Source organism: Cupressus sempervirens, chromosome 3 (assembly GCF_028749045.1).
Source record: "Cupressus sempervirens isolate cs-2001-9-10 chromosome 3, ASM2874904v1, whole genome shotgun sequence".
Lineage (NCBI taxonomy): Eukaryota > Viridiplantae > Streptophyta > Pinopsida > Cupressales > Cupressaceae > Cupressus > Cupressus sempervirens.
The window spans coordinates 733475839-733501010 of NC_143120.1; positions in this window are offsets into that span (position 1 = coordinate 733475839).

Consider the following 25172-nt stretch of genomic DNA (forward strand, 5'->3'; position numbering starts at 1 on the left):
CTTCTCGAACTCAGTGATCCCTTTGTTGATGTTTATCATCTTCCAACCAACACTTTTACTCCAGATACATATTTGGTTGTCACTTGGATCAGCAATAATTTTCTCAAGGAGTAGGGTGCTCGTATCCAACTTGGCCATTTCTTTTAATTCATCAGCTACTTTTTGCCAGTTGGATTTATGTTCTTTGCTATTTTCCAGCTCCTTAGAAATTTCCTGTATCTGCGTGATGGCTTTCCCACATATCTCTTTTACTCCAGTTATAAGTTTTGAAGCATCTTCTATCATCCTGTTTATCCAAGCCTCGATCATCATACTATATGACTTTTGTTGGTCGATTCTTTGAACAACAGTATGATCTAAAATACCATGAAAACCTGTTAGAACCAGCAGGGTGGCCATGACTTGGGTATTAGAAGGATTGCTGATTGAATTAACATAAGCTACCATCATCTGAAGTTGTTCTTTGAGTTGCTCTTTGGCTCTTCTCTCTTTCTTCGCTCTTTGCAACATCTGAGCGGCAATCAGTTCAAAATTTTGAAACTCTCTTTCCGCATTAGAAGGACCAAGGTCAACATTTTCTAGAATGAAATCTGATTCAAATGCTTCATCAACATTCTTTTCAACTATAGGCTTGGCTAATTCTACACACAAATTGCCTGAAGTTTTATCAATAGCTAACCTGGACATCACTTTGGTCTTTTTCGCCTTAGGAGGCTTCTGAAGAATGCTAGAGACTATATCAAATGGAGGTGGAACCATTTGAACAACTTTCTTCCTCTTCTGAAGACTATCCTGGAACCACGAATGTGTAATTTTTGAAGCTTGTACATCACCTGTTACATTTTCAGCAACCATTGTTAAGTCTTCTGAATTAGATAATGGGTTATCTAACTGTGTGATGTCTATTATTGACATATCGGGAGGAAGGAGACTCAAATTAGAAATCACTGTATCATGAGGGGATGTAACAGGGACATGCGATTCAGTAATTTGAGGAGTTCTTTGATCTTTTTCACTGGACTCATTCCATTCTTGATTCATTCTACCTTTCATTCTTGTCCTTTTCCTTTTGACTGTAAACCTATCCGGCTAATTCAGATCTTCTTCCTGATCTTGAGCACCTATATCCGGTTGTTGTGTCGACTCACTAGAAGTTGCATCTATCGCTATTCGAGACGATTCCCCTATATTATTTCTCCTCTCTTTATTTTGAGATCCACCAGTTGCTTTTTTGGCTCTGACTTTACTGATCCAGTCTCTTGTCCTTTTAAGAACATAGGAAGACCTCTCTTTCAAGCTTTTCAATTCAGGAATTGACCAATCAATAGGAGCGAGCTCTAGCAATTCAATTTTCTCATAATAATAAGGATCAACCAAAGAAACCTCATCGTCATCTATGCCTGTCACATCAATGTCCAACTTGAAGTCTATTACCTGTCGTACTGTAAGCCGCATCCAATCTCTCTTCCTGACTTCGAAGTCATTTTCACAATCCTCCCAAAAGTCTTCTAGAGCCGGGAAGTGACCAAGACTGGAATTTAACTTTAATTCATTCACTGCATAGCCCTTACTATCATAAGGGAAACACATCGTGTAAGGATGCAAATTTATTGTGGCAATAGATCTTTCAATGTTCCTGGCATCTGATGCAGTGTCACAACTATAATATTCGATGCCGTTAGGAAAAGTTATTTCATCTGTCCTCCTGTTCCTGCAAAGTTTATTGATTTGATTAATTTGCCTGCACATTTCAATTAAGACTAATTTATCATCAAAAAATCTAGGTAACATCAACGAACATCCATCATAGGCAGCTAGCCGGATATAAGTAAACTTCAAAAATTGTATAAAAACACTTCCATATTTTTGCACTTTCATCGCTGCTTCTAGTGAAATCTTGAGCCCAATGTTCCCCTGAATTTCCCTTACAGTTAGCATGGTGAATGCGTCATTCACTCTTCTGAAATGGTGCAGGCTATTATCATACTGAATTTGAGGAAGATGATTATAAATGATGGTTGTGTCATCATAAATGCCTTGCCGGTTAAGTCCTGGCCAACTTTTGGTACTTGCAATAGCGTAGAAAAGATATGAAGTCATATAGAAGTAGTTATTCTCTTGAAGTCCCATGAGCTGTCTATGCAGTGAGTCATTGATAATTTCAGCCCAATCAATGTATTGTTTTCCTTCGCAAACCATATTAATGAATAGAAACATCCAACCTTCGAACTTGTGTGAATCTCGAAGACCAACGATCCTGCTCAACAAGGTTACCATGTTCACCACATCTTCTTTCAGTGATGATCTGTGAATGGATTTACCTAATTGAGATTTGCCTCTTCTTGGTTGGAAGAACCACGATCTTGCCACAGTATTTAAACATTGGGTTTGATTGGCAGTAAAATATTCCTTGGCAGTCCTCAGGTTAATGCTGGCATATTGCATCCTAGTGGGCAATCGAAAAATTATAGCAATAGAGGCAGGGTCCAGATGGACAATTGTTTCATTGTTCGGTGAAAGAACTTCTCTGGTGCTGGGATGATAAGCCTTCATGCATTCCAACACTAATTCTGGGCATTGTACGGAAATGGGATGTCCACCTACTTGGGCCAAGCCACTTTCCAATATTTTTCCAGCTAATGGAGTCTTTTCTTCATTCACAAGAGATGACCAGAAATCTTGAAGGCAGATACTTCCTAAAATGGTATCACCGATATCTGGAAGCGTATTTCTTAAAATAGGGGCATAATTCGGCCTTTGGTACTTGTACTTCATGATTTGATTTCCAATTCTTCTTTCAAATATGGTGGACGTCTCGGTTCGTGATTACAGACTTTTTTGACAGATCTACATCAACTGCATAATCATTGTCTTCGGTATTCTGAACAAGTCCCATTAACTGAGGTCAAGTTAACCGCTGCACAAGCATGGTACAGGACAGTGAATGTATACTTTGAGAATAATTGCAAATGTAAACTAGTTTAGAAGCATAAAAGCCTGCTTCATTTCACAAAAGAGTCTAAGGGCTTCTGTTCCATACCCATTTTGCACATATCCGGCAATTATTGTATTCTATGAAACCACATCTTTGTTGAGACAATCTGTCAAACACTTGGTGTGCATCGACAATGCTGCCATACCTTGCATTTGACTAGGAAACACCACGTTTTGGAGTTTGCATAAGGCATTCATATGGTCCTCGATGAAAATCATTCGATCACGTAGCTAGTTACATGAGATTTCGTTCACATTCTACTATTGCATTTCGGCAAACAAGTCAAGCTTAGTTCCATTTATTTCCTACGCCTTCCATTACATGTTACATAGTAGAAATGAATCACTTTTGCACATGGAGCTGAAGAGCATGTTCTTGATATATGCGCATTAAGCATTGTAGGTTGGAAAATGCCCAAAGTCCGTGAGTGAGAGTGAAGACATTTCTCTGAATAGTTGGTGTGCTTTTATCCATGCAAATAATGGAGGTGACATTGTAATAGCATCTCTCGTTTTCGTAAATACTGCTCCTCTAGCTAGAGTGATGGTGGCATCATTCCCACTATTCACATGGAGAGACCATGCATTTGGTTTCGTATATATGTTGCGGCCTCATATGGCTTATATGTTTAAAACCATTTCTCCACTGGGAATAATTTCCTCTGGACTGCTTATACGGCTGCTACAAGTCATGGGAAGGTGGCAGATAATAGAGTTTTTCTCTTTTGATAATACTGTTTCACATCATGGGCCAAATGCATGGAAATTATTTTATTAATCAACACTGTCAAAGCACTTAGTTGAGCAGCAGGGGACATTTGATGGTTTAAAAAATGGCCGCATTTATTCTCATTATTCCTTTCCTTTGCCACTCACTTGTTTTGTTTCTTCAGATATAATTTTAATAACTTTCATCTGACCATCTTTACATATCTGACTTCTCATGAGGAATTTCAAACAGGTTAATAACCATCTTGAAGAGGTTAAGAATTACATGTTTTTAATCGCTATCATTAACCTATTGGAGAGGTTAGGAAAAACGTATTTTTGGTTGCTAACATTAACCTTTTATTTGGAGGTTAAGAAAAACACGTTTTTGGTGGCTAACATTAACCTTTTAAGAAGTTAAAGGTTAAGAAATACGTGTTTGGGCGGCAATCATTAACCTTTTATAACTTGAGGCTCAGAAGTTGGATTTCAATGATCTCAAGTGCTGTGCGGAACCGCTAACAAGCCCGAGACATGGAGGCTTAAAGACTCGCTAATTTCATAGATAGAATGATCAATTTAAGGCTTAAAACAAGGCAAGTTTTAAATATTAACCATGGCTCGTAGAATTGGAACAAATTCTATAGTCGGGCAACAGCTGGCTCTAACTGGGGACAAGGACTGACAAGGGACGAAGCTCGAATCCAGAATGAATAAAGTAGTGTCTTATCTATTGGGCTGTAAAATAGAGTCATTTGAGGGACCAATTTACAAAAGAGGGAATGAACGCCAAAAACAGGGCAACAAAAAGAAAGACCAAAACAACACCAACTAACAGGAGCACAACAAAAATGGGACAACCTATATACAAAAAGTGTACAACACCTTCTACTGATGATAATGTTTTAGGTGTTGCCCATTATAAGGTAAGGGCAACTGGGTACCACTCAGGTATGACAAAATAAAAGAGTTCTTTCCGCATACCTTTTTGATTTGGAACGGGCCTCTCCATAAGGAGTTAAATTTTCCATGTAATCCCTTTGGCTCTCTGCGCTTATCCCAAAGCAAGACAAGATCGCCTTCTTGAAACATCCTCTGCTTAGCCTTTTTATCAAACAACTTCTTGACATGGGATTGATGTTCCTGAATTCTATCAACAAAAATCTCTCTTTCTTCTTCCAACTTTGTCAAATACAACATTCGTTTCTCAAGAGCATCTTTGAATTCAAGATTCTCAATGGCACTCTGTAATTTCAAGGTGGATAGCTCCAAAGGAAGAGGAAGAGCTGGCTCAGTTCCATACAGGATCTCGAAGGGAGAAAATCCTATTGCTCTTTTTTTAGTAGTACGATCTACCCATAGTGCATCGTACAGGTGCTTGTGCCAGGATCTTTGATTAACATCTATCAGTTTTCGCACAATGGTCATAATATTTTTATTGCTTGATTCCGCCTGACCATTTCCTTGTGCAAAATAATCAGAGGAGTGAGAGAGAATAATCCCGTATTGATAGCAGAATGATGATACCTCTTGGGAAGAGAAGTTGGTAGCATTGTCAGTAACAATTTTATTTGGGACACCAAACCTAACCAGAATGTTTTGTTTGATAAAATTGCACACCACTTCTGAAGTTGTTTGTTTGACTGGGATCGCTTCCGCCCACTTGGTAAAATAGTCAGTTGCCATCAAAATGTGGGTGTGTCCAGCAGTGGATGAAGGATGAATAGGACCTATGAAATCCAAACCCCATTGTTGAAAGGGTTCTTCGATCACCACTGGCTTCAAGGGCAGTGCAGCCAATTGGACTTTTCCTTTGAAGTATTGACAAGAATCACACTTCTTCACCCATTCTTCTGCATCTTTGAATATCCCGAGCCAATAAAAACAATTTCTCAAGATTTTGTAAGCCGTTATTGATGCCGAGTAATGACCTCCACATGCTTCGTTATGAAATAACTGGAGCAACTCCTTTCTTTGTTCAGAATCAACACATCTCAGAAAAGTCCCATCTATCCCTTTCTTGTATAAAGCATCACCCCAGAGAATGTATTTTGCAGATTTCAATTTTAAGGTCCTCTTCTCTTTAGGTGATAAATGAGCAGGACATTCTCCATATGTCAGAAAATGGGCAATATTTGAAAACCAATCATCAACATTGCTAATGAATAAAACTAAAGGCGTTTCTTCCTCTGTCCCTTCTTCACCTTTAGAAGGTCCTTCTGCAATTGCTTTACACAAACCTTTTCCCCTGACAAGCTTTATAGGTTTGATATCGATATCATATTCTTGTACTTTAGCTATCTAGGAGGCCCTTTTGTTCACACCGATTTCCTGTTGTGTCAGAATAGTTTTTACTGCTGAATCAGGAACAAACACCTTAGAGTGAGAGTTCAAAATGTAAAACCTGAATTGTTTCACTGCTCTAACTAGAGCATAAGCATTATTCTCGATCAAAGAGTATTTCAATTCATGTTTCTTAAGAGGTATACTCATGAATGCTATTGGGGCCTTGGTATTTTCTTCGTCAGGTTGGGTAAGTATAGCAGATAAAGTGTTCTCAGATGCATAACAATACACATGGAAATCCTTAGAGAAATCTAGATAAGTAAGGGTGGGGGCATTTGCAATCTCAGCCTTGATTTGTTCAAAAGAAGCCTTACCTTCTTTTGTCCACTTAAAATTTGTATTCCCTTTCATCATATTCACAATTGACTTTGTTATTTCAGAGAAGTCTGGTATGAACCTCCTTATAAAGTTTATCTGCCCAAAGAAAGATCTAACTCCTGGTTTACTCATGGGAAGTGACAACTGTTGAATAGCTTTCACCCGTTCAGGATCTATTCGAATACCCTCCCTGGAGACAATATGCCCCAGTAATTTACCTTCTGTTGCCCCAAATATAGACTTTTTCGGATTCAGTGAGATGCCTTGAGTTTGACATCGATGTAAGATTGCTTCTAAATGATGCACATGATCTCTTCTATGCTTTGAAAACACTTTAAGATCATCAAGATACATAACAATGATCTTATTCTTGAAATCCTCGAATGAATGATCCATGGCCCTTTGGAAGGTGGCCCCAGCATTTATCAAACCAAAAGGCATACGATTGTAGGCAAACGTACCCCATGGAGTGGTAAAAGCAGTTTTATGTTGATCTTCAGGCGCGACACTGATCTGGTTATAACCAGAGAAGCCATTTAGCATTGACATGAGTTCTGAGCCAGATACCAGCTGCAAAATATGATCCATGACAGGGAGTCCATAATTATCCTTAAGTGACGCCTGATTCAAATTGCGAAAGTCAACACATATTCTTATCTCACCATTCTTCTTCCTAACAGGAACAATATTAGCTACCCATGTTGAGTGTTGAATGGGATAGATAATCTTTGCTTTAAGCATCTTATCAACCTCATTGAAAATAGCGTCAGCCACCTTGGGATTGAATTGTCTTTGCTTTTGCCGAAAGGGAGTTGAACCAGGTTTCAAGGGAATCTGATGTTTAAATTTCCCATTCATGAATTCCTTTAGATCTTCATAACCCCAAGTAAAAACGTCTTGGTAGGCTCTCAATAATTTCATGAATGCTTCTTTTTCTTCTAAAGTCAAATCTTTCCCTATTAGGATCATCTTTGGATTTTCCTGAGAACCAATATTTACTTTCTCGTAACCCGAACGATTAGAAGGTTTAGCGTTCTCGACTTTCTCTTTCCTTTTGTCTTCTTTATCAAAAAGACTCTCTAGGGTGACTAATCCTCTCAGGATAACATTACCTTCCAATTGAATAACCTCAAGAGCATCTTCTTGTTTTCCATTATGATTGCACGATTCTTCAAATTTTAGTTCAGGAAAATGGAGTTTTGATCTACAAAAGGGAAAAGGTCAACAAGCCCCTAGTTCTTGATTGCCTTTGTTATCAATCTTGATTACTGAAGAAGGTTGTGAGGGCGTGTGGTGCATTTGTCCTGAACAACTTTCTCCTGATCTTTAAAGTTTTAGATTCTTTATTTGAAAATCCTTTAAAAATTACATCATACGAGGGAGCTGCCCCTCCAAACGCAGAGGAAGGCCGAATATTAAGGGCCTATCCAACTGTTGTGAATGGTTTGCCACACACTCCGTTGGGCAATTCTACTGTGACAAATCTGTTTACCAACAAACCTTATAAATATAAATATCTCTAAAAAAACAAATAATTATGATCCATAGAAAATTCTATTGAAGTTTGGAAAATAACCTACAATCTTAAATCATCTTTAAAAAACAAAGATACTAATCTGATGAACGGATCTAGACTATTTGCAGTAATGAATGCTTAATAAAATCAAATTAAATAAATCACAACTTAGCAGAAGTCTTAATTCATTTACTATCAATGAAATCAAAACTTAAGATGAGAAACAGAATTGAGAGAGAAGATAAGAAGATGCAAACAAAGTTTGATTTCGGAGTTCGCCACAAACGTGACTACGTCTCCGGGTCGGCTCCAATAGAGTACGACCAATCTGATAAATCTCCAAAATAAATTACAAATGCAGCAAGATTATTCCATTAAACACATTAGCATAGCATGCCCTCGACCTGCAGAATAGTCTTCAAAAATCTCTTAAACATTCTCCTGTTCTCACCACCTGAATGCCTTTTCAAAAGGCCTAATACACCCTTTTTATACATAAAAATTAGCCTAAAGTAGGCCTAAACTATAAAATATAAAAATAGGGTCTTTTAACAATCACCCCTCGAAAATACCCTTTAGCCATTTTTGAAGATTTGGCTTCATGTTAATTTTAGGATAATAAATTAACAAATTAACCTTATTTAGATATAAGGTTGGCGGCAGTTTAAAAGATAAATACATATAGGTGGAAAACAATTTTCAAGTGCTAAAATAGCGCAACGGCCCAAAATTTTTTATGGTAGCCGCCGGTCGAGGGTTCCAACCCCGTCGGAGGCGTCCTTTGTTTAAAATTGGCCGCTAGCCAATGTTTAAATAAAAGTTGCCGCCCATTTATCTTAAAACACATGCTTGGTCGAGTGGTGAGGTAATTAGTTTTGGAGGCAATGGGTCAAGAGTTCAAATCTCATTAGAAACTTTTTTTATATTTTTATTTTTTGGTCTTTAAACTGCCCCATGATGTCATGATGACATCATCAAGATTCAAATGACACTTTTACCTCCAAAATTCAAACTGCCATAACTTTCACATATGAAGTCCGTTTTCGATGAAACCAACGCCTTTGGGAAGCTCTCAACAAGATCTTTAATTTGAAACCCATTGTTGACCACTTTTGAGATGGTCCAATTTTGCCCCTTACCTAGCCCTCTAGTCTACCTATTGACCAAAACTTTGACTGAGCATAACTTCTTCATTCAGACTCCGTTTTTGTCCGTTCAAGTTGCGTTGGAATCAGGACGCTGAGATCTTTCTCATGGTGTAGATTTTGGAGAGAAATGAGACACTTCAATTTTTACTGAAAATATCCATCGGATCGGGCCTCCCCACTGAAGACCTTTTGGACCTCCAAAAGTGACATTTACTCTGACATAAAGTGAGGACTTGGCCTCCCCACTTGTCCTGTATCATCTGTACATCTAAATACCTGGCTCACAAGCACAATGAAGGCTGCAACAACATTGTTGATCATAAACATTATTCTATCACTTCCATAAGCATCTACATTAGTTGTCGTAGCCACTAACCAACAAACATTGACTAGCATCAAGCTGAACAATAATGCAAAAATGAAAGAGAATAAGTCAACAACATATCGATCCTTCACAACAGGAACATTTTTACCCAGGGAACCATCAATGCTTTCAATCATCATTCCCTCATGTTGTACTGCAGGTGCATCCTGCAACATCTGACCCTGGTTAGCTACTCCAAGTTCAAGTGTAGAACCACCTGTACTGATAGACATAAGAGTTAACTCTTTACTCACATTAATTACCCTCTTTGACTGCCTTGTGTTTGCAAAAGAATGACCAGTCTTAATCTTGTGAGAATGTACAATATACTGAATGCCATCTTTAAACAAGTGATAATGATTCTTTTCCCTGTAGAAAATTGCTTTTCTATCATAAAGGTAAGGGCTACCAAGCACTATCCCACAGATATCTAGTGGAACCACATCAAATTGTGCTTCATCCACAAATTTACTAGTGATTGTGAATCTTAAGGTGCATTGTCTTGTTACTTGCAACTTATCATTTTCACAAATCCAGCCTAGTGGATAAGGTTTCTTATGTAATGTAGTTTTCAATCCCAAGTTCCTTACAACACTTTCAAAAATCAAGTTCACTTGAGAACCACTATCTATGAGTGCATCAATTTTAGTGTTCTTAGAAACAACCCTTAAATGAAACAAATCATTCCTTTTTTTATCTTCAGGGAAATCATTAACTTTAGATGAAGAAGCGCAACTATGAACAGAAACACCATAGATAGGAGCTTTACCTTTTACACCCATAGTTGTTATCTTAGTCTCATCATCTGAATCTGAACCAAGATCCATAACAACATTTGTGGCTTTCTCCTTACCTTTTTGTTTCTGATTCTGTCTTTGAGCCCACTTAGGCTTCAATTCGGGATGCAACTTCCAACAATGTTCTTCATCATGACCCTTCCTGTCACAATGAGTGCAAGAAAGCTTCTCATCCTTCTTAACTGTAGCTTCCTTCTTTCCTTTCTCTGTCTCAGCATTCTTAGAAGATTTCTTTACATCATTATCAAACTTATCAATAAAAGGTCCTTTACCCCTTGACTCTAAGTGCATAGCTTGAATTGACACTTCATCCAAATTACAAGGGTTTAATACCAAAATAGAATGTCTAAGGTAGGAATGTAGACCTCCTATGTACTTCAACAAAGTATCCTGGGTGTACAAAGGAACATTCAAAGCAATAGCCCTTTTTCTAAATTCATGGATGTACTCTTGGACAGTTTGACCTTTCCCTTGCCTAAACATTTGCTAGTCCATCATTAACTGTTGCATATGTCCTAGGGGATAAAATTGCTTCTTAAGAGCATTAACAAACTCTGCCCAAGTTAAACTAACTCTACCATGCCGTGAAACTTCTGCCTTAGTCTTACTCTCCCACCAGGTTAAAGCTGTACCCCCTAACCTAAGAGTAGCTAATTGAATCCCATCAACATCATCTAATAGGTTCTGGACTCTATAGTAGACTTCTACTTGCTGAATCCAATCATCCAATTTTTCAGCATTAAGTTCACCACAATACTTAGGCAAGTCAAATTTTACATCCAGTTTGATCTTAGGCTTATACCCACTCTTGAAAGGATTAGAAGAAGTAGAATGAGGAGAAGATGGAGAAGAAGGAGAAGAGGGAGGAGAAGAAGAAGAGGGTGGATCTGGTTTCTTGTCACCATCTCCATGATGTTTCCCTTTCTTGTCTTCACGTTCTTTCCGCTCTTGCCTCTCTTGAAAAAGAATGTCCACCTTAACCTTCATCTCGAGGAATGCTCTTCGAAATTCCTGCTCACTGATCTCATCAGGAACCTCCATTCCAAAAATAGACATCTTTGGAAATGTTCTTCGCTTCCCGATCTCAGGATTAAATTCTTCAAGCTTGCCTTCACCCTTCTGAATCCTGGATCTTGTTAGCATTCAAGAAAACAACTGCAATAATAGTCAACTGGGCTCTGATACCACTTGACCTGACGAACGAATCTAGACTATTTGCAGTAATGAATGCTTAATAAAATCAAATTAAATAAATCACAACTTAGCGGAAGTCTTAATTCATTTACTATCAATGAAATCAAAACTTAAGATGAGAAACAGAATTGAGAGAGAAGATAAGAAGATGCAAACAGAGTTTGATTTCGGAGTTCGCCACAAACGTGACTACATCTTTGGGTCGGCTCCAATAGAGTACGACCGATCTGATTAATCTCCAAAATAAATTACAAATGCACCAAGATTATTCCCTTAAACACATTAGCATAGCATGCCCTCGACGTGCAGAATAGTCTTCAAAAATCTCTTAAACATTCTCCTGTTCTCACCACCTGAATGCCTTTTCAAAAGGCCTAATACCCCCTTTTTATACATAAAAATTAGCCTAAAATAGGCCTAAACTATAAAATATAAAAATAGGGTCTTTTAACAATCACCCCTCGAAAATACCCTTTAGCCATTTTTGAAGATTTGGCTTCATGTTAATTTTAGGATAATAAATTAACAAATTAACCTTATTTAGATATAAGGTTGGCGACAGTTTAAAAGATAAATACATATAGGTGGAAAACAATTTTCAAGTGCTAAAATAGCGCAAGGGCCCAAAAATTTTTATGGTAGCTACCGGTCGAGGGTTCCAACCCCGCCGACAACGTCCTTTGTTTAAAATTGGCCGCTAGCCAATGTTTAAATAAAAGTTGCCGCCCATTTATCTTAAAACACATGCTTGGTTGAGTGGTGAGGTAATTAGTTTTGGAGGCAATGGGTCAAGAGTTCAAATCTCATTAGAACCTTTTTTTATATTTTTATTTTTTGGTCTTTAAACTGCCCCATGATGTCATGATGACGTCATCAAGATTCAAATGACACTTTTACCTCCAAAATTCAAACTGCCATAACTTTCACATATGAAGTCCGTTTTCGATGAAACCAATGCCTTTGGGAAGCTCTCGACAAGATCTTTGATTTGAAACCCATTGTTGACCACTTTTGAGATGGTCCAATTTTGCCCCTTATCTAGCCCTTTAGTCTACCTATTGACCAAAACTTTGACCGAGCATAACTTCTTCATTCAGACTCCGTTTTTGTCCGTTCAAGTTGCGTTGGAATCAGGACGCTAAGATCTTTCTCATGGTGTAGATTTTGGAGAGAAATGAGACACTTCAATTTTCACTAAAAATATCCATCGGATCAGATACACTCACTAATTTCCTATATCATGCTTAAATAATATGATTAGGCAAAATAAACCCCTCCGTGAACAATGTTTCAGACTCAATGAGGGAAGATTAGTTTGGGAATTTTAGAGAATTTTATATAATGCCTCATTCAGTGGAATATGTTTTAGGTTGAAGATCTCATCTATAAAGATGTATATTTTATGCAAAAGCATCCACAAGTGATTAACAATTAGTGTAATATTTTTTCAAAGATACATATACTAAACACTTAGTTTTATAATGTGTGTAAGGTTATGAGTAGTTTGTTTGTGGCTTCTTTAATCTTAACTAAATTATATATGATCATTATTATATCCATGTTCAGATAATTATCTTTTGACCAATAATAAATTTAGACATACAAACTAGACTAAACACATCCAACCACAAGGGCTATATAAGAATAATGGCTAGTTTGTTAGCATAACATTGTGAATTTTATTTGTGCCTAGGAGTTTTCTTGTAGAAATATTACTTACGTATTTAAAGGTAATGTTGTATTTTGATCTTCCCGCCAAAATTCATAATTCATATTGCCCTTCCTACTTTTGAAATATCCATAATCAAATACCCGTGGAAATATTTAAATACCAAAGTTTTAAACCTTATGATATATTATGCGGCCCACAAGTTCGTAATTGTTAGATCTGATGAAGATCTACGGTTGGCGCTATCTCGCCATCGGAAGTTGCGTGAGATTTATGTTCGCGACATGGCGCCCTGATGACACGTGTTCGGTGGGTCAAGCTTGCCGGCCAAACATGTTGGCGGGTCGAAAAAATTACACAGCACCATGGGTGCTATGTCGCTATCATGTGTTGACCAAAAAATCTTCATAACGACATAGCGCCCAACGAAAATATCTTACAGTGGGCGGATTGCATCACCGAAAAATTTCTTACGGCGAGCGGTCAGTTTCACGGGCCAGAAAGTTCAAAAGGCGGTAAGGCGCTATGTCGCCATCGAAAAACTCACAAGTTTTCCGTTAGTGACATAGCACCTGGCTGGCTGGAGGGTGTTTCTACGGTGAGTCCCAGTGTTCGGCAGGCAGGGTTCGTGGCAACGAAAAAGTCACCATGGCGAGAGCTTCAGGCAAGTGGTTGGGTCCCACCTCATCTGCCCAGTTGGTGGAGTCTGGTGCCATGGCGGCGAATTACTTGAAGACACGTGCAAATCAGAAGACATGTCATCAGTTGGGCGCTATGGCACTATGGGGAATTGGCCTCGATTTCCTCATAGCGACATAGCGCCTTGTTGACATGTGGCCGCTCCGTGGGGTCAAAGTCTTGGGTCTGCCAGGGTGGTGCTTCGTTAGGCCAATGGGGAACATCCACGTATGCCAGGTCAGAATATAGATAGATCGTGGGACTAGATCTTCAACGCGGCCAGTACAGTAAAGGGGTTAAGATCTCCACCGTCGGATCTGCAGAGATCAACGGCAGGCACCATCGCATTATGAAAGAGCTGCACGAGAATTATGATAACGAGTTGGCGCCTGGAGGACATGTGTCCTCATGGGTCCAAGTTTGGAGGTGCAAGAATATAGATAGCGATACATGGCCGGTTTCTATTGATTGATGCACTGAGAAGCAATATCTATCTTGCTTGCCGTCAGATCAAGGAAATTGACGGAAGGCGCCATGTCGCCATGATGAAGTTGCGTGATCTTTACCATAGCGACATGGCGCCCTTTCGCCACATGTCAGTGAGGCCAAGTTGCACCAAGGTACATCTGTCAGGTATTGCCAAGTGTCATTTGGGTGTGGTGCGGTTGCTGAGGTGGCACCAGATATGATGGGCCAGGGGTAAGGACAACACAGAGCATGACGAGTCTTCACGATCGTCAGATCAAGGCAGATCAACGAAAGGCAATGTCTCACTATGGTAAAGTTGTGTAATCTTTACCATAGTGACATAGCGTCTTGCTGACGCGTGTCTCGTTAGCAGACCAGGGTTGGCGGTTAATAGTTGACAGTCAGTGCAATCGTCATGGTCGATGTGACAGTTAGCTTTGATGTTACAGCTAGAAGGTGAAAAGGTGGCGCAGTCAAGTTAAGACCACTAGGAGCTATGGTGCTATCAGGATTTTTGAAGACTTTTTCAATAGCGACATGGCACCCAGTCAATATTAGGGGTGGTTAAACATGGAAAGGGTGTCCAGAACGACAGAAGGAAGGAATGTGATTGGCCCACATGGCCCAGTCAGCATGTGGAACTGTTTGACCTCATTGATCCTGCTGATTCATGTACCAAGAAACAAAGGTAATTGATTTGGTTGTGCGATCTGATCTTCATGATCAATCCTGACCTACCCGGAGTGAATGCAAAATAGGGAAGAACACTCCACCGTCTCAGTCGATCCATCTACCCAGTCAGAACATCGATGGCACCGTTTTCAGTCCTCTCAAGACACCTGTTGCAACAAAGATCAGATTTTCCTCAGATTTCCATGATTGTCCTCTACAAGATTTAATGGCAGGTAGCTACAGGGTCACTTCAGCAGCAAAAGATCTCAGTTAGGCCTAAACTATAAAGGCAAATTTTGTATTTTTTTGAAGGACCTTTTTTCTCTCTAATTTTCCTTTGCTTTTGCTCTACAATTCTAGTGTGAACTCCCCTGTGCCTCTGAACTGTCTGATTCTCTACTTATCTCCTTCAACCATTGGTATTAAAGTGCAAGAATTCTTTGCCTGTGCCATTGTTTTGTGGAAATTTGTAATTCGCATGACTGTATCTCTGCTGGCCTGTGAATGATATATAAGTGAATTTCTTCCTTGTGTCATTCATCTTGGTCTTCTGATCTGTGTGTGGTTTTTGGATCAAAGCAAGTCTGGATGTGTAATATCCTTAGTTTCATTCTGGTTCAGTAGCGCATGTATGGGCAGAGAATTGGTCCAAACACTCTATTCTGGTGCATCACCTCCTTAGATTAGACTAGGTAGATTTACTTCCATGCTCTCCTCCTCCCTTTTCCTCTCCAAGAAGTAGTTATGTGCACCCTGATAGTAAGAGGAAGCCGGCCTTCTTCACAGACTCAACCTCGCAGTTCAAGTCCCACAGCTTGGAGGTTGTTTCCATGTTTCACTAGGTTGTCCTCGCGCATAGGCCTTGGACAAGGGTGCAAACCTAAGTGACAATAGTTTTTGGCATGCCCAGTGGGACAACATCTTCCAAAAAAATTTAAAGTCTACTGGTGTCAAAAAGAAAGAGTTTCAGAGATTAATGCTGAAGAGGTAGTGTTGGCTTTAGTATTCAAGCCTTCAAGAGGCTGATTCTTCAAAGTACTTGGCAACTCTGAACATCAACAAGTCTGGTTCCAAGCCAAAGTTGCAGCAATTCATGCCCAGAGCTGAAACAAGGGTGTCTTCCAGAGGTAAATTTCAATATCAAGAGCTTTCTCTTTCAAATCCTAGAAGAAGGAGGACTAGAACTTCATTATCACTGGTTAGGGGTGTAATAACAGTTAATATACCTGTAAGGTCTGTCTCTACTCCTCCTACTGCTCGAACTCAACCTAGATTGCCATCAATGCTCATCAATAGAACACTTGTTTACATGGCACAACCAAGAGTTCATGCTTTTGCCACCTTTAATGGTGGAAGTCCTCTATTGTTAGCCCAAAGACATGATATACCAGTATCTACACTCAAAAGCATACTTGATTTTACTGGTGAAACTTCCATCTCCCATTTAGAGCACATCCAAGAAGTAGCAAATTTCTGTAATATTCATGGTATCACAGAGGATGATGTTGCTGTCAGACTTCTAGCCTCATCTTTAAAAGGAAAAGCATTACAGTGGTATAGAGGCTTAGCTCATGGTTCTATAACTAATTGGGATGGACTAGGAGCAGGGTTATGCAAACATTTTGAGGATAGGAGTGACCATCTGTCACTTTTAGAGCAGTTGACTACTATTAAAAGAGCCCCCCATGAGTGTATGACTGATTTTAATTATAGATTTCAAAAGACATGGGATAGAATACCTGCTACAGTGAAACCTACCCCTGGTAATGCCTTGCATTACCTTAGAGCTTTTAACAGTAATATTGCTACTACAATCCAAACTATGGGAGGAGATACCTTGCCTAATGCTTATGAGATAGCAATAAAAGCTGAGAACATCTTGATACAAGGAGGAAAGTTGGCTCCAAGGCCCCCAATGCCTTTCTTTCCTGATGTTCCTAACCACCAACCAGCAATGGCCCCTCTTCCTACAACTTCTACATCACAAGCCCTTCCTCCAGTCCCTCAAGCTTCCACATCCTCAAATGGGATAGATGAACTCAAAGAGATGCTCCAAGGTCTAGTGCTGAATACAGATAAAAGAGAGAAGACCCTGGATAAAAAATTGCAAGAGCAGGGGAGGGAGTTGAAGGACCAAGGGAAGAGATTAGAGGATAGTTTTTCTATAATACAAAAAATGAGTAACAAGGTGGTGGCCTTAGAAAGGCAGCAAGCTCAAGGTGGCAAGCCTCCCCAATTGCAATATCAAGATCCAAATGGTGGTAGGCCTCCTAATCAGTGGAATAACTCTTTTGATTAGGGTAGGCAAAGTAGTCATGCTTCTGCTTCAAGCTCAAATCAGAACAGAGCTATAGTCCCTCAAAATAACTTGGCCCATGATCAAGATTTCTGTCCTTCCTGCAACTATTCTTATACCTATTGCATGTTCCAGAAGGCAAAATCTTATTTAGCCCTAACTAACCAAGAACCTGTAGCAAAGCAATCATACAAGGAGGATCATCCCAAGGAGGCCTCATATACCCAAGGACATGACGATTTCTCTTTCATGAATCATCAGATTGGGGAGCATTGTAATGTAAACCAGGATTCCGTTGCTCATAACACTAGAAGTAAGAAGAGAGCTATGGAGCATGCTGCTCCTCCTTCTCCTAGGCAGGCCTCAACTTCAAGTGCTACACCTCATATGCATGCAACAAATGAACAAACAAGTTCTTCATAGCAGCAAAGGCAAGATCCTAGAAGGAAAGATGCAAGTGATCCTTATGTTGCCCCATCTCAACCTCTTATAAGTGCAGCTCCCAAAGTTCCTACCAAAGTCCCTAACACACCATTCAGTGTGGTAGAGAAAATGAAGAAGACCAATGTGAATATTTCTATGTGGGATGTTGTTGCTACCATACCAATGCAGAAGAGGATGCTGCAACAAGAGTTGGAGAAGATTGGGCCCAAGGATCAGCCATCTATCATGGAAAGTGCCACAAGTCTAGTACAACCAGCAGGGGATGTGGAGACAAATAAAAAGGTTAGACCTCCTCCATTCTATATTTCTCTAATTATAGGGGGCAAATTAGTCCACAATTGCATGATAGATTCAAGGGCTAGTAGCTCAGTAATGCCTAGGCGTGTTGCTGATGCTTTAGGAATGAAATATGAACCCATTGTTAGGGATGTGTTACAATTAGATGGTAGTACTATCAAAATTGTGGGTATCCTTAGGAATGTGGAGATGGCCCTACATGCATGCCCTGGTTGCACTATGATTCAAGACATATCTGTTGCTGAAGTCAAGCCCTATTTTGCTATCTGTCTTTCAAGAGACTTCACTGCTCAAATTGGTGGATTCATATCTACTGATTGGTCATATATGTCATTTAAGACCAGATATGGAGCCAATGCCTCAATTAGAGCAGAACCTCAAGCCCTTCATCACACTGAATCCTATAACCCCAATCCCATCAACATGAATTGCACTATTCTAGAGATGGATGAAAATGACATAGTAAATGAGCCTACCACTTCCATAGCAGAGATTCTTGATTTCTTCTTGGATGAATGGGCTAGTACGTATCAGTTTGAACCTATGTCAGAAACTCTTGAAACAGGTCTTAGCACATATTACATAATAGAGAAAGATGCTCAAGTTCCTGATCTAATCGGGACTAATGATGATATAAGTGGAACATGGAGTATGTACTTTGATGGCTCAAGGAATAGAAATGGATTAGGGGCTGGTGTTATGTTGATCTCTCCTGCACAAATAAGATACTACTTCTCCTTTAGGCTCCAATTTAGTTGCACCAATAATGTGGTCGAGTATGAATCTTTGATTCAAGGTCTCTTACTTGCCCAAAAGAGAGGAATTCAAGCCTTGAGAGTATATGGGGATAGTGAGTTAGTAGTTAACCAAGTGAGAAACCAAAATATCACCAAAAATGGCCTGCTCAAGTCTTACAAACACAGAGTCTGGGATTTGCTTGAGGGCTTCAATGCATTTAATATTCAGAGCATTCCTAGGAAAGAAAATAGACATGCTGATAGACTTGCAGCAGTGGGTGCAGCTTATGATGTACCAGGGAATCTTGAGGAGAATAAGAAGCAACAAATAAGGGTGGTAGTGAGGCCTACCATCCTTGAAAACAACACTCATTGGCAGGTGTTTGATTTTGATGAGCAAATTGTGAGTTTCTTGCAGAATGAGGCAGAATTCTCAGATAGAAACCAGTCAAGACTGCAAGATCAGTATGGTGATCAGATCATTCATCTCAGTTCTAACAAGTTTCCCAAGGGCCTCATTACCTTGGAGAGTGTCTTTAATCCTAATGATCAAACAAGAGGCAAAGGGATGAATCTAGCTGCAGAAAAGGATGATTATGCCCTAGTTACAATTGTTGATGAAAAATTTCTGAATATGGGGAAGGTATGTTCCGAAACTGAGCAAGAAAACTTCATTCATCTATGTCAAGAATTTAATGATGTATTTGCTTGGACATATGATGATTTAAAAGGGTTTGACCCTAGTTTGTTTCAGCATACCATAGATTTAATTGATAAGGCCAAACCAGTAAGGCAAAAACAGAGGCTGGTGAATCCTAAGATTGAACCTCTAATGAGAAAAGAACTATCCAAGTTGATAGAGGCTAATATAATATTTCCTATCAAACACTCATCATGGGTAGCTAACCTAGTCCCTGTTAGGAAGAAGAATGGAGAAATCAGACTGTGTGTGGACTTTAGAGACCTTAATCAGGCTTCTCTTAAAGATCACCATCCTCTCCCTTCCATGGAGCAAATTCTATCCAAGGTCAGTGGGTCAAGGAGATTCTCTTTTCTTGATGGGTTCTCTGGTTATAACCAAGTGTTGGTTAAAGAATCTGACAGACATAAGACAACATTTACTACTAAATGGGGCACCTATGCTTATTGCAAGATGCCATTTGGACTAACAAATGCAAGTGCCACATTTCAGAAGGCAATGGAGATGGCCTTTAAAAAATTAATTGACAAGTTTGTCATAGTATACCTTGATGATATAACTGTGTATTCAAAAAATGTAGAAGATCACTTTGATCATCTAAGACAGGTATTTCTAAGATGTAGAGAGTTTGGGGTCTCCCTCAACCCAGCCAAGTGTGTCTTTGCTACAAGCCAAGGAAAATTATTGGGACACATTGTATCTAAGGATGGGCTGACCATTGATCTAGAAAGAACAAAGGCAATACTTGCCCTTCCTATTCCTAAACACAAGAAGGGGCTGCAAAGTTTCCTTGGTAGGATAAATTTTGTAAGAAGGTTTATTCCTAATGTTACTACCATGGTGAAACCCCTTACAGCTATGCTTAAGAAAAGTATGGTCTTCTCATGGACCAAGGAAGGGAAGGAGAGTTTTGAAGAGATCAAGGCGGCCATAGCCTCAACCCCTACTCTCATGAACCCAAATTTTGAAAAAGATTTCATCCTCTACACTCTAGGTGGTGAGTCAAGTATCTATATTGTCTTGACTCAAACAAATGACAAGGATGAGGAGCAGCCCACAGCCTTCTTTAGTGAAGGGCTCAAGGAATATGAAGATAAGTACAGCTTTGTTGAGAAGCAGGCCCTTGCGGTCATCAGAGCCTTGAAGAAATTCAAGCACCTCTTATCCCACAATAGGATCCATTTGTTGGTACCCCATGCCAGTGTAAAGGATTTCTTGTTAAGCAAGGATATCAGTGAAAATAGAGCTAGATGGATCACAAAAGTAATGGAGTATGATGTTGATATTCAGATTACCAAACTGGTAAGAGGGAGAGGATTATGCAAAGAAATGTTATCAGGTCAGGATTCTGATGAAGAGATTGCTATGGTAATAATAGTACAGTAGGAGGAAGGAAACATTAATGGCCCAAGGAGTTGGATAAATGACATGAAGAACTTCTTATCAGGGGATGGATACCCTCAGGGATTGGACAGAACTAAAAGGAGACAACATAGACTGCAGTCCATTCCCTATGTTGTAATTGATGGTATCCTATTCAGGAGGGATTTTAATGGAACCCTGTTGAGATGCATTGAAGAGGATCAGGCTGAGAGGATGATTAAGGAACTTCATGATGGCCCTGATGGTGTCCATTTCTCTACAAGAACAACTACCATGAAGATCATGAGGGCTGGTTATTATTGGCCATCCTTGTTTCATGATTGTTATAGATATGTGAGAAAATGTGAGAAATGTGCTTTCTTCTCAGACAAACAAAGGCTTGCAGCTCTCCCCCTTCGTCCTATTCAGGTGGATCAACCCTTTACCCAGTGGGGGTTGGATTTTATAGGCCTCATTAATCCTCCATCTGGTGCAAGTCATAAATGGATTTTGGCTACTATTGATTATTTCACTAGATGGACAGAGGCAGTTTCCTTGAAGGATGCCATAGAACCATCAGTTGTTGAATTCCTTGATGAGATTGTATCTAGGTTTGGTGCTCCTTCTACTATCATCTCGGACAATGCTAGGTCTTTTGTTGGAACCTAGATTTGTGCATGGGAAATGAATCACAATATTTACCTGAGCACATCATCAAATTACTATCCCCAGGGTAATGGTTTGGCTGAGTCTTCCAACAAGAATCTGATCAGAATCATGAAGAGGACAACAGAAGACAATTAGAGGGTTTGGCATAAGAAATTAAGAACTGCTCTGTGGGCTGATAGGATAACACCCAAGAGATCTGTTGGGAATTCACCTTTTGTGTTGGTATATGGTAGGGAGGCCAGACTCTCAATTTCATTGGAATTCCCATCCTTGGAGTTGGCTCATCAGCTGGAATTGATTGAAGATAATGCCATGTTAGTAAGAATGGTAGAGCTGATTGAACTAGAAGAAAAGAGAAATAAAGCTATGCAGACCGTAGAGATGCATCAGCAACAGATGAAAAGGAGTTTTGATAAGAAAACTAGGGTCAGAACCTTCAGAGGAGGAGATTTAGTTCTAAAGTGGGATGTAGAAAGGGAAAAACCAGTAAGACATTCCAAATTTGATGCACTATGGAGTGGTCCTTATCTGATTGCTAGTTGCAAATAGGCTAATGCATTTCAGTTGAGCAGGCCAAATGGAGAAATTTTGCCCATTCCAGTCAATGGGATTTATCTAAAGCCTTGTTTCTGAAAAATTGTGGATCCATGTACATGAGTAGTTTAGTTTCTTTTCTGTTGTTTCCTTCTTTTCAATAAGTGCGTGTGCACATGGTTCTCTCTTTGAGTTGCCAGTGTCCGAAGTTTTGACAGTTTTGAGATTGCAGTTGCAGAGCTAGGGTTTTCAATGTTTTGATCTCCTCACAGACAGGTTAGGGTTTTGCAGTTCTCAGATTATACCTTTTTGACTCCATGACCCAATGGATTGTTTACAAGCATTGGTCATGCATTGGGTAGGCTCATGCCTTCTGTGAGTCGCCAGAAATGTTGTATTTTGATCTTCCCGCCAAAATTCATAATTCATATTGCCCTTCCCGCTTTTGAAATATCCATAATCAAATACTCGTGGAAATATTTAAATACCAAAGTTTTAAACCTTATGATATATTTTGCGGCTTGCAAGTTCGTAATCGTCAGATCTGATGAAGATCTACAGTTGGCGCTATCTCGCCATCGAAAGCTGCGCGAGATTTATGTTCGCAACATGGTGCCCTGATGACACGTGTTCGGTGGGTCTAGCTTGCTAGGAAAACATGTTGGTGGGTCAAAAAAATTCCACGACACCGTGGGCGCTATGTCGCTATCATGTGTTGATCAAAAAATCTTCATAACGACATAGCGCCTGACAAAAATATCTTACGGCGGGCAGATTGCGTCACCAGGAAATGTCTTATGACGAGTGGTCAGTTTTGTGAGCCAGAAAGTTCAAAAGGCGGCAAGGTGCCATGTCACCATCGAAAAACTCACGAGTTTTCCAATAGTGACATAGCGCCCGATCGACCGGAGGGTGTTTCTATGGTGAGTCCCAGTGTTCGATGGGCAGGGTTTACGGCAACGAAAAAGTCACCACGGTGAGAACTTCAGGCAAGTGGTTGGGTCCCACCTCATCTGCCTAGTTGGTGGAGTTCGGTGCCATGGAGGTGAATTACTTGAAGACATGTGCAAATCAGAAGACATGTCATCAGTTGGGCGCTATGGCGCTATGGGGAATTGGCCTCGATTTCCTCATAGCGACATAGCGCCTTGTTGACATGTGGTCGCTTCGTGGGGTCAAAGTCTTGGGTCTGCCAGGGTGGTGCTTCGTTAGGCCAATGGGGAACAACCACGTATGCCAGGTCAAAATACAGATAGATCGTGGCACTAGATCTTCAACGCGGCCAGTACAGTATTGGGGTTAAGATCTCCACCGTCGGATCTACAGAGATCAACGGCAGGCGCCATTGCGCTATGGAAGAGCTACATGAGAATTACGATAGCGAGTTAGTGCTTGGAGGACACGTGTCCTCGTAGGTCCAGGTTTGGAGGTGCAAGAATACAGACAGTGATACGTGGCCAGTTTCTATTGATTGATGCACTGAGAAGCAATATCTATCTTGCTTGCCGTCAGATCAAGGAAATCAACAGAAGGCGCCATGTCGCCATGATGAAGTTGCGCGATCTTTACCATAGCGACATGGTGCCCTTTCGCCACGTGTCAGTGGGGCCAAGTTGCACCAAGGTATGTCTATCAGGTATTGCCAAGTGTCATTTGGGTGTGGTGCAGTTGCTGAGGTGGCGCCAGATATGATGGGCCCGGGGTAAGGACAACACGGAGCATGACAAGTCTTCACGATCGTCAGATCAAGGTAGATCAATGGAAGGCGCTGTCTCGCTATGGAAAAGTTGTGCGATCTTTACCATAGCGACACAGCGTCTTGCTAATGCATGTCTCACTGGCAGACCAGGGTTGGTGGTTAATGGCTGACAGTCAGTGCAATCGTTGCGGTCGATGTGACAGTTAGCTTTGATGTTACAGCTAGAAGGTGAAAAGGTGGCGCAGTCAAGTTAAGACCACTAGGCGCTATGGCGCTATCAGGATTTTTGAAGACTTTTTCAATAGCGACATGGCACCCAATCAATATTAGGGGTGGTCAAACATGGAAAGGGTGTCTAGAACGGTAGAAGGAAGGAATGTGATTGGCCCACGTGGCCCAGTCAGCATGTGGAACCGTTTGACCTCATTGATCCTACTGATTCATGTACCAAGAAACGAAGGTAATCGATTTGGTTGTGCGATCTGATCTTCATGATCAATCCCGACCTACCCGGAGTGAATGCAGAATAGGGAAGAACACTCCACCATCTAAGTCGATCCATCTACCCAGTCAGAACATCGATGGCACCATTTTGAGTCCTCTCAGGACACCTGTTGCAACAAAGATCAGATTTTCCTCAGATTTCCATGATTGTCCTCTGCAGGACTTAATGGCAGGTAGCTACAGGGTCACTTTAGCAGCAAAAGATCTCAGTTAGGCCTGAACTATAAAGGCAGATTTAGTAGTTTTTTGAAGGACCTTTTTTCTCTCTAATTTTCCTCTGCTTTTGCTCTGCAATTCTAGTGTGAACTCCCCTGTGCCCCTAAACTGTCTGATTCTCTACTTATCTCCTTCAGCCATTGGTATTAAAGTGCAAGAATTCTTTGCCTGTGCCATTATTTTGTGGAAATCTGTGATTCGCATGACTGTATCTCTGCTGGCCTGTGAATGATATATAAGTGAATTTCTTCCTTATGTCATTCGTCTTGGTCTTCTGATCTGTGTGTGGTTATTTGATCAAAGCAAGTCTGGATGTGTAATATCCTTAGTTTCATTCTGGTTCAGTAGTGCATGTATGGGCAGAGAATTGGTCCTAACAGTCTATTCTGGTGCATCACCTCCTTAGATTAGACTAGGTAGATTTGCTTTCGTGCTCTCCTCCTCCCTTTTCCTCTCCAAGAAGTAGTTAGGTGCACCTTGATAGTAAGAGGAAGCCGGCCTTCTCCGGAGACTCAACCTCATAGTTCAAGTCCCACAGCTTGGAGGTTGTTTCCATGTTTCACTAGGTTGTCCTCGCGCATAGGCCTTGGACAAGGGTGCCTTGGACAAGGGTGCAAACCTAAGTGACAACATGTAAGTTGGGTTCAATCATTAAACTCTGAAGGGATTCCCTTTAGATGTAGAATATTTCTAAAATAGGCCATATGGTTGTTTAGTGTGGTTTAGAGAAAAATAAAATGAATGTTTCATGGTGGAATGATGAAATTACCAAACATTATATGATAAAGAATGAAAGATCTTTTCTCACAAGTGGTTGTTGTGAAAACTCAATATCGTGTGGC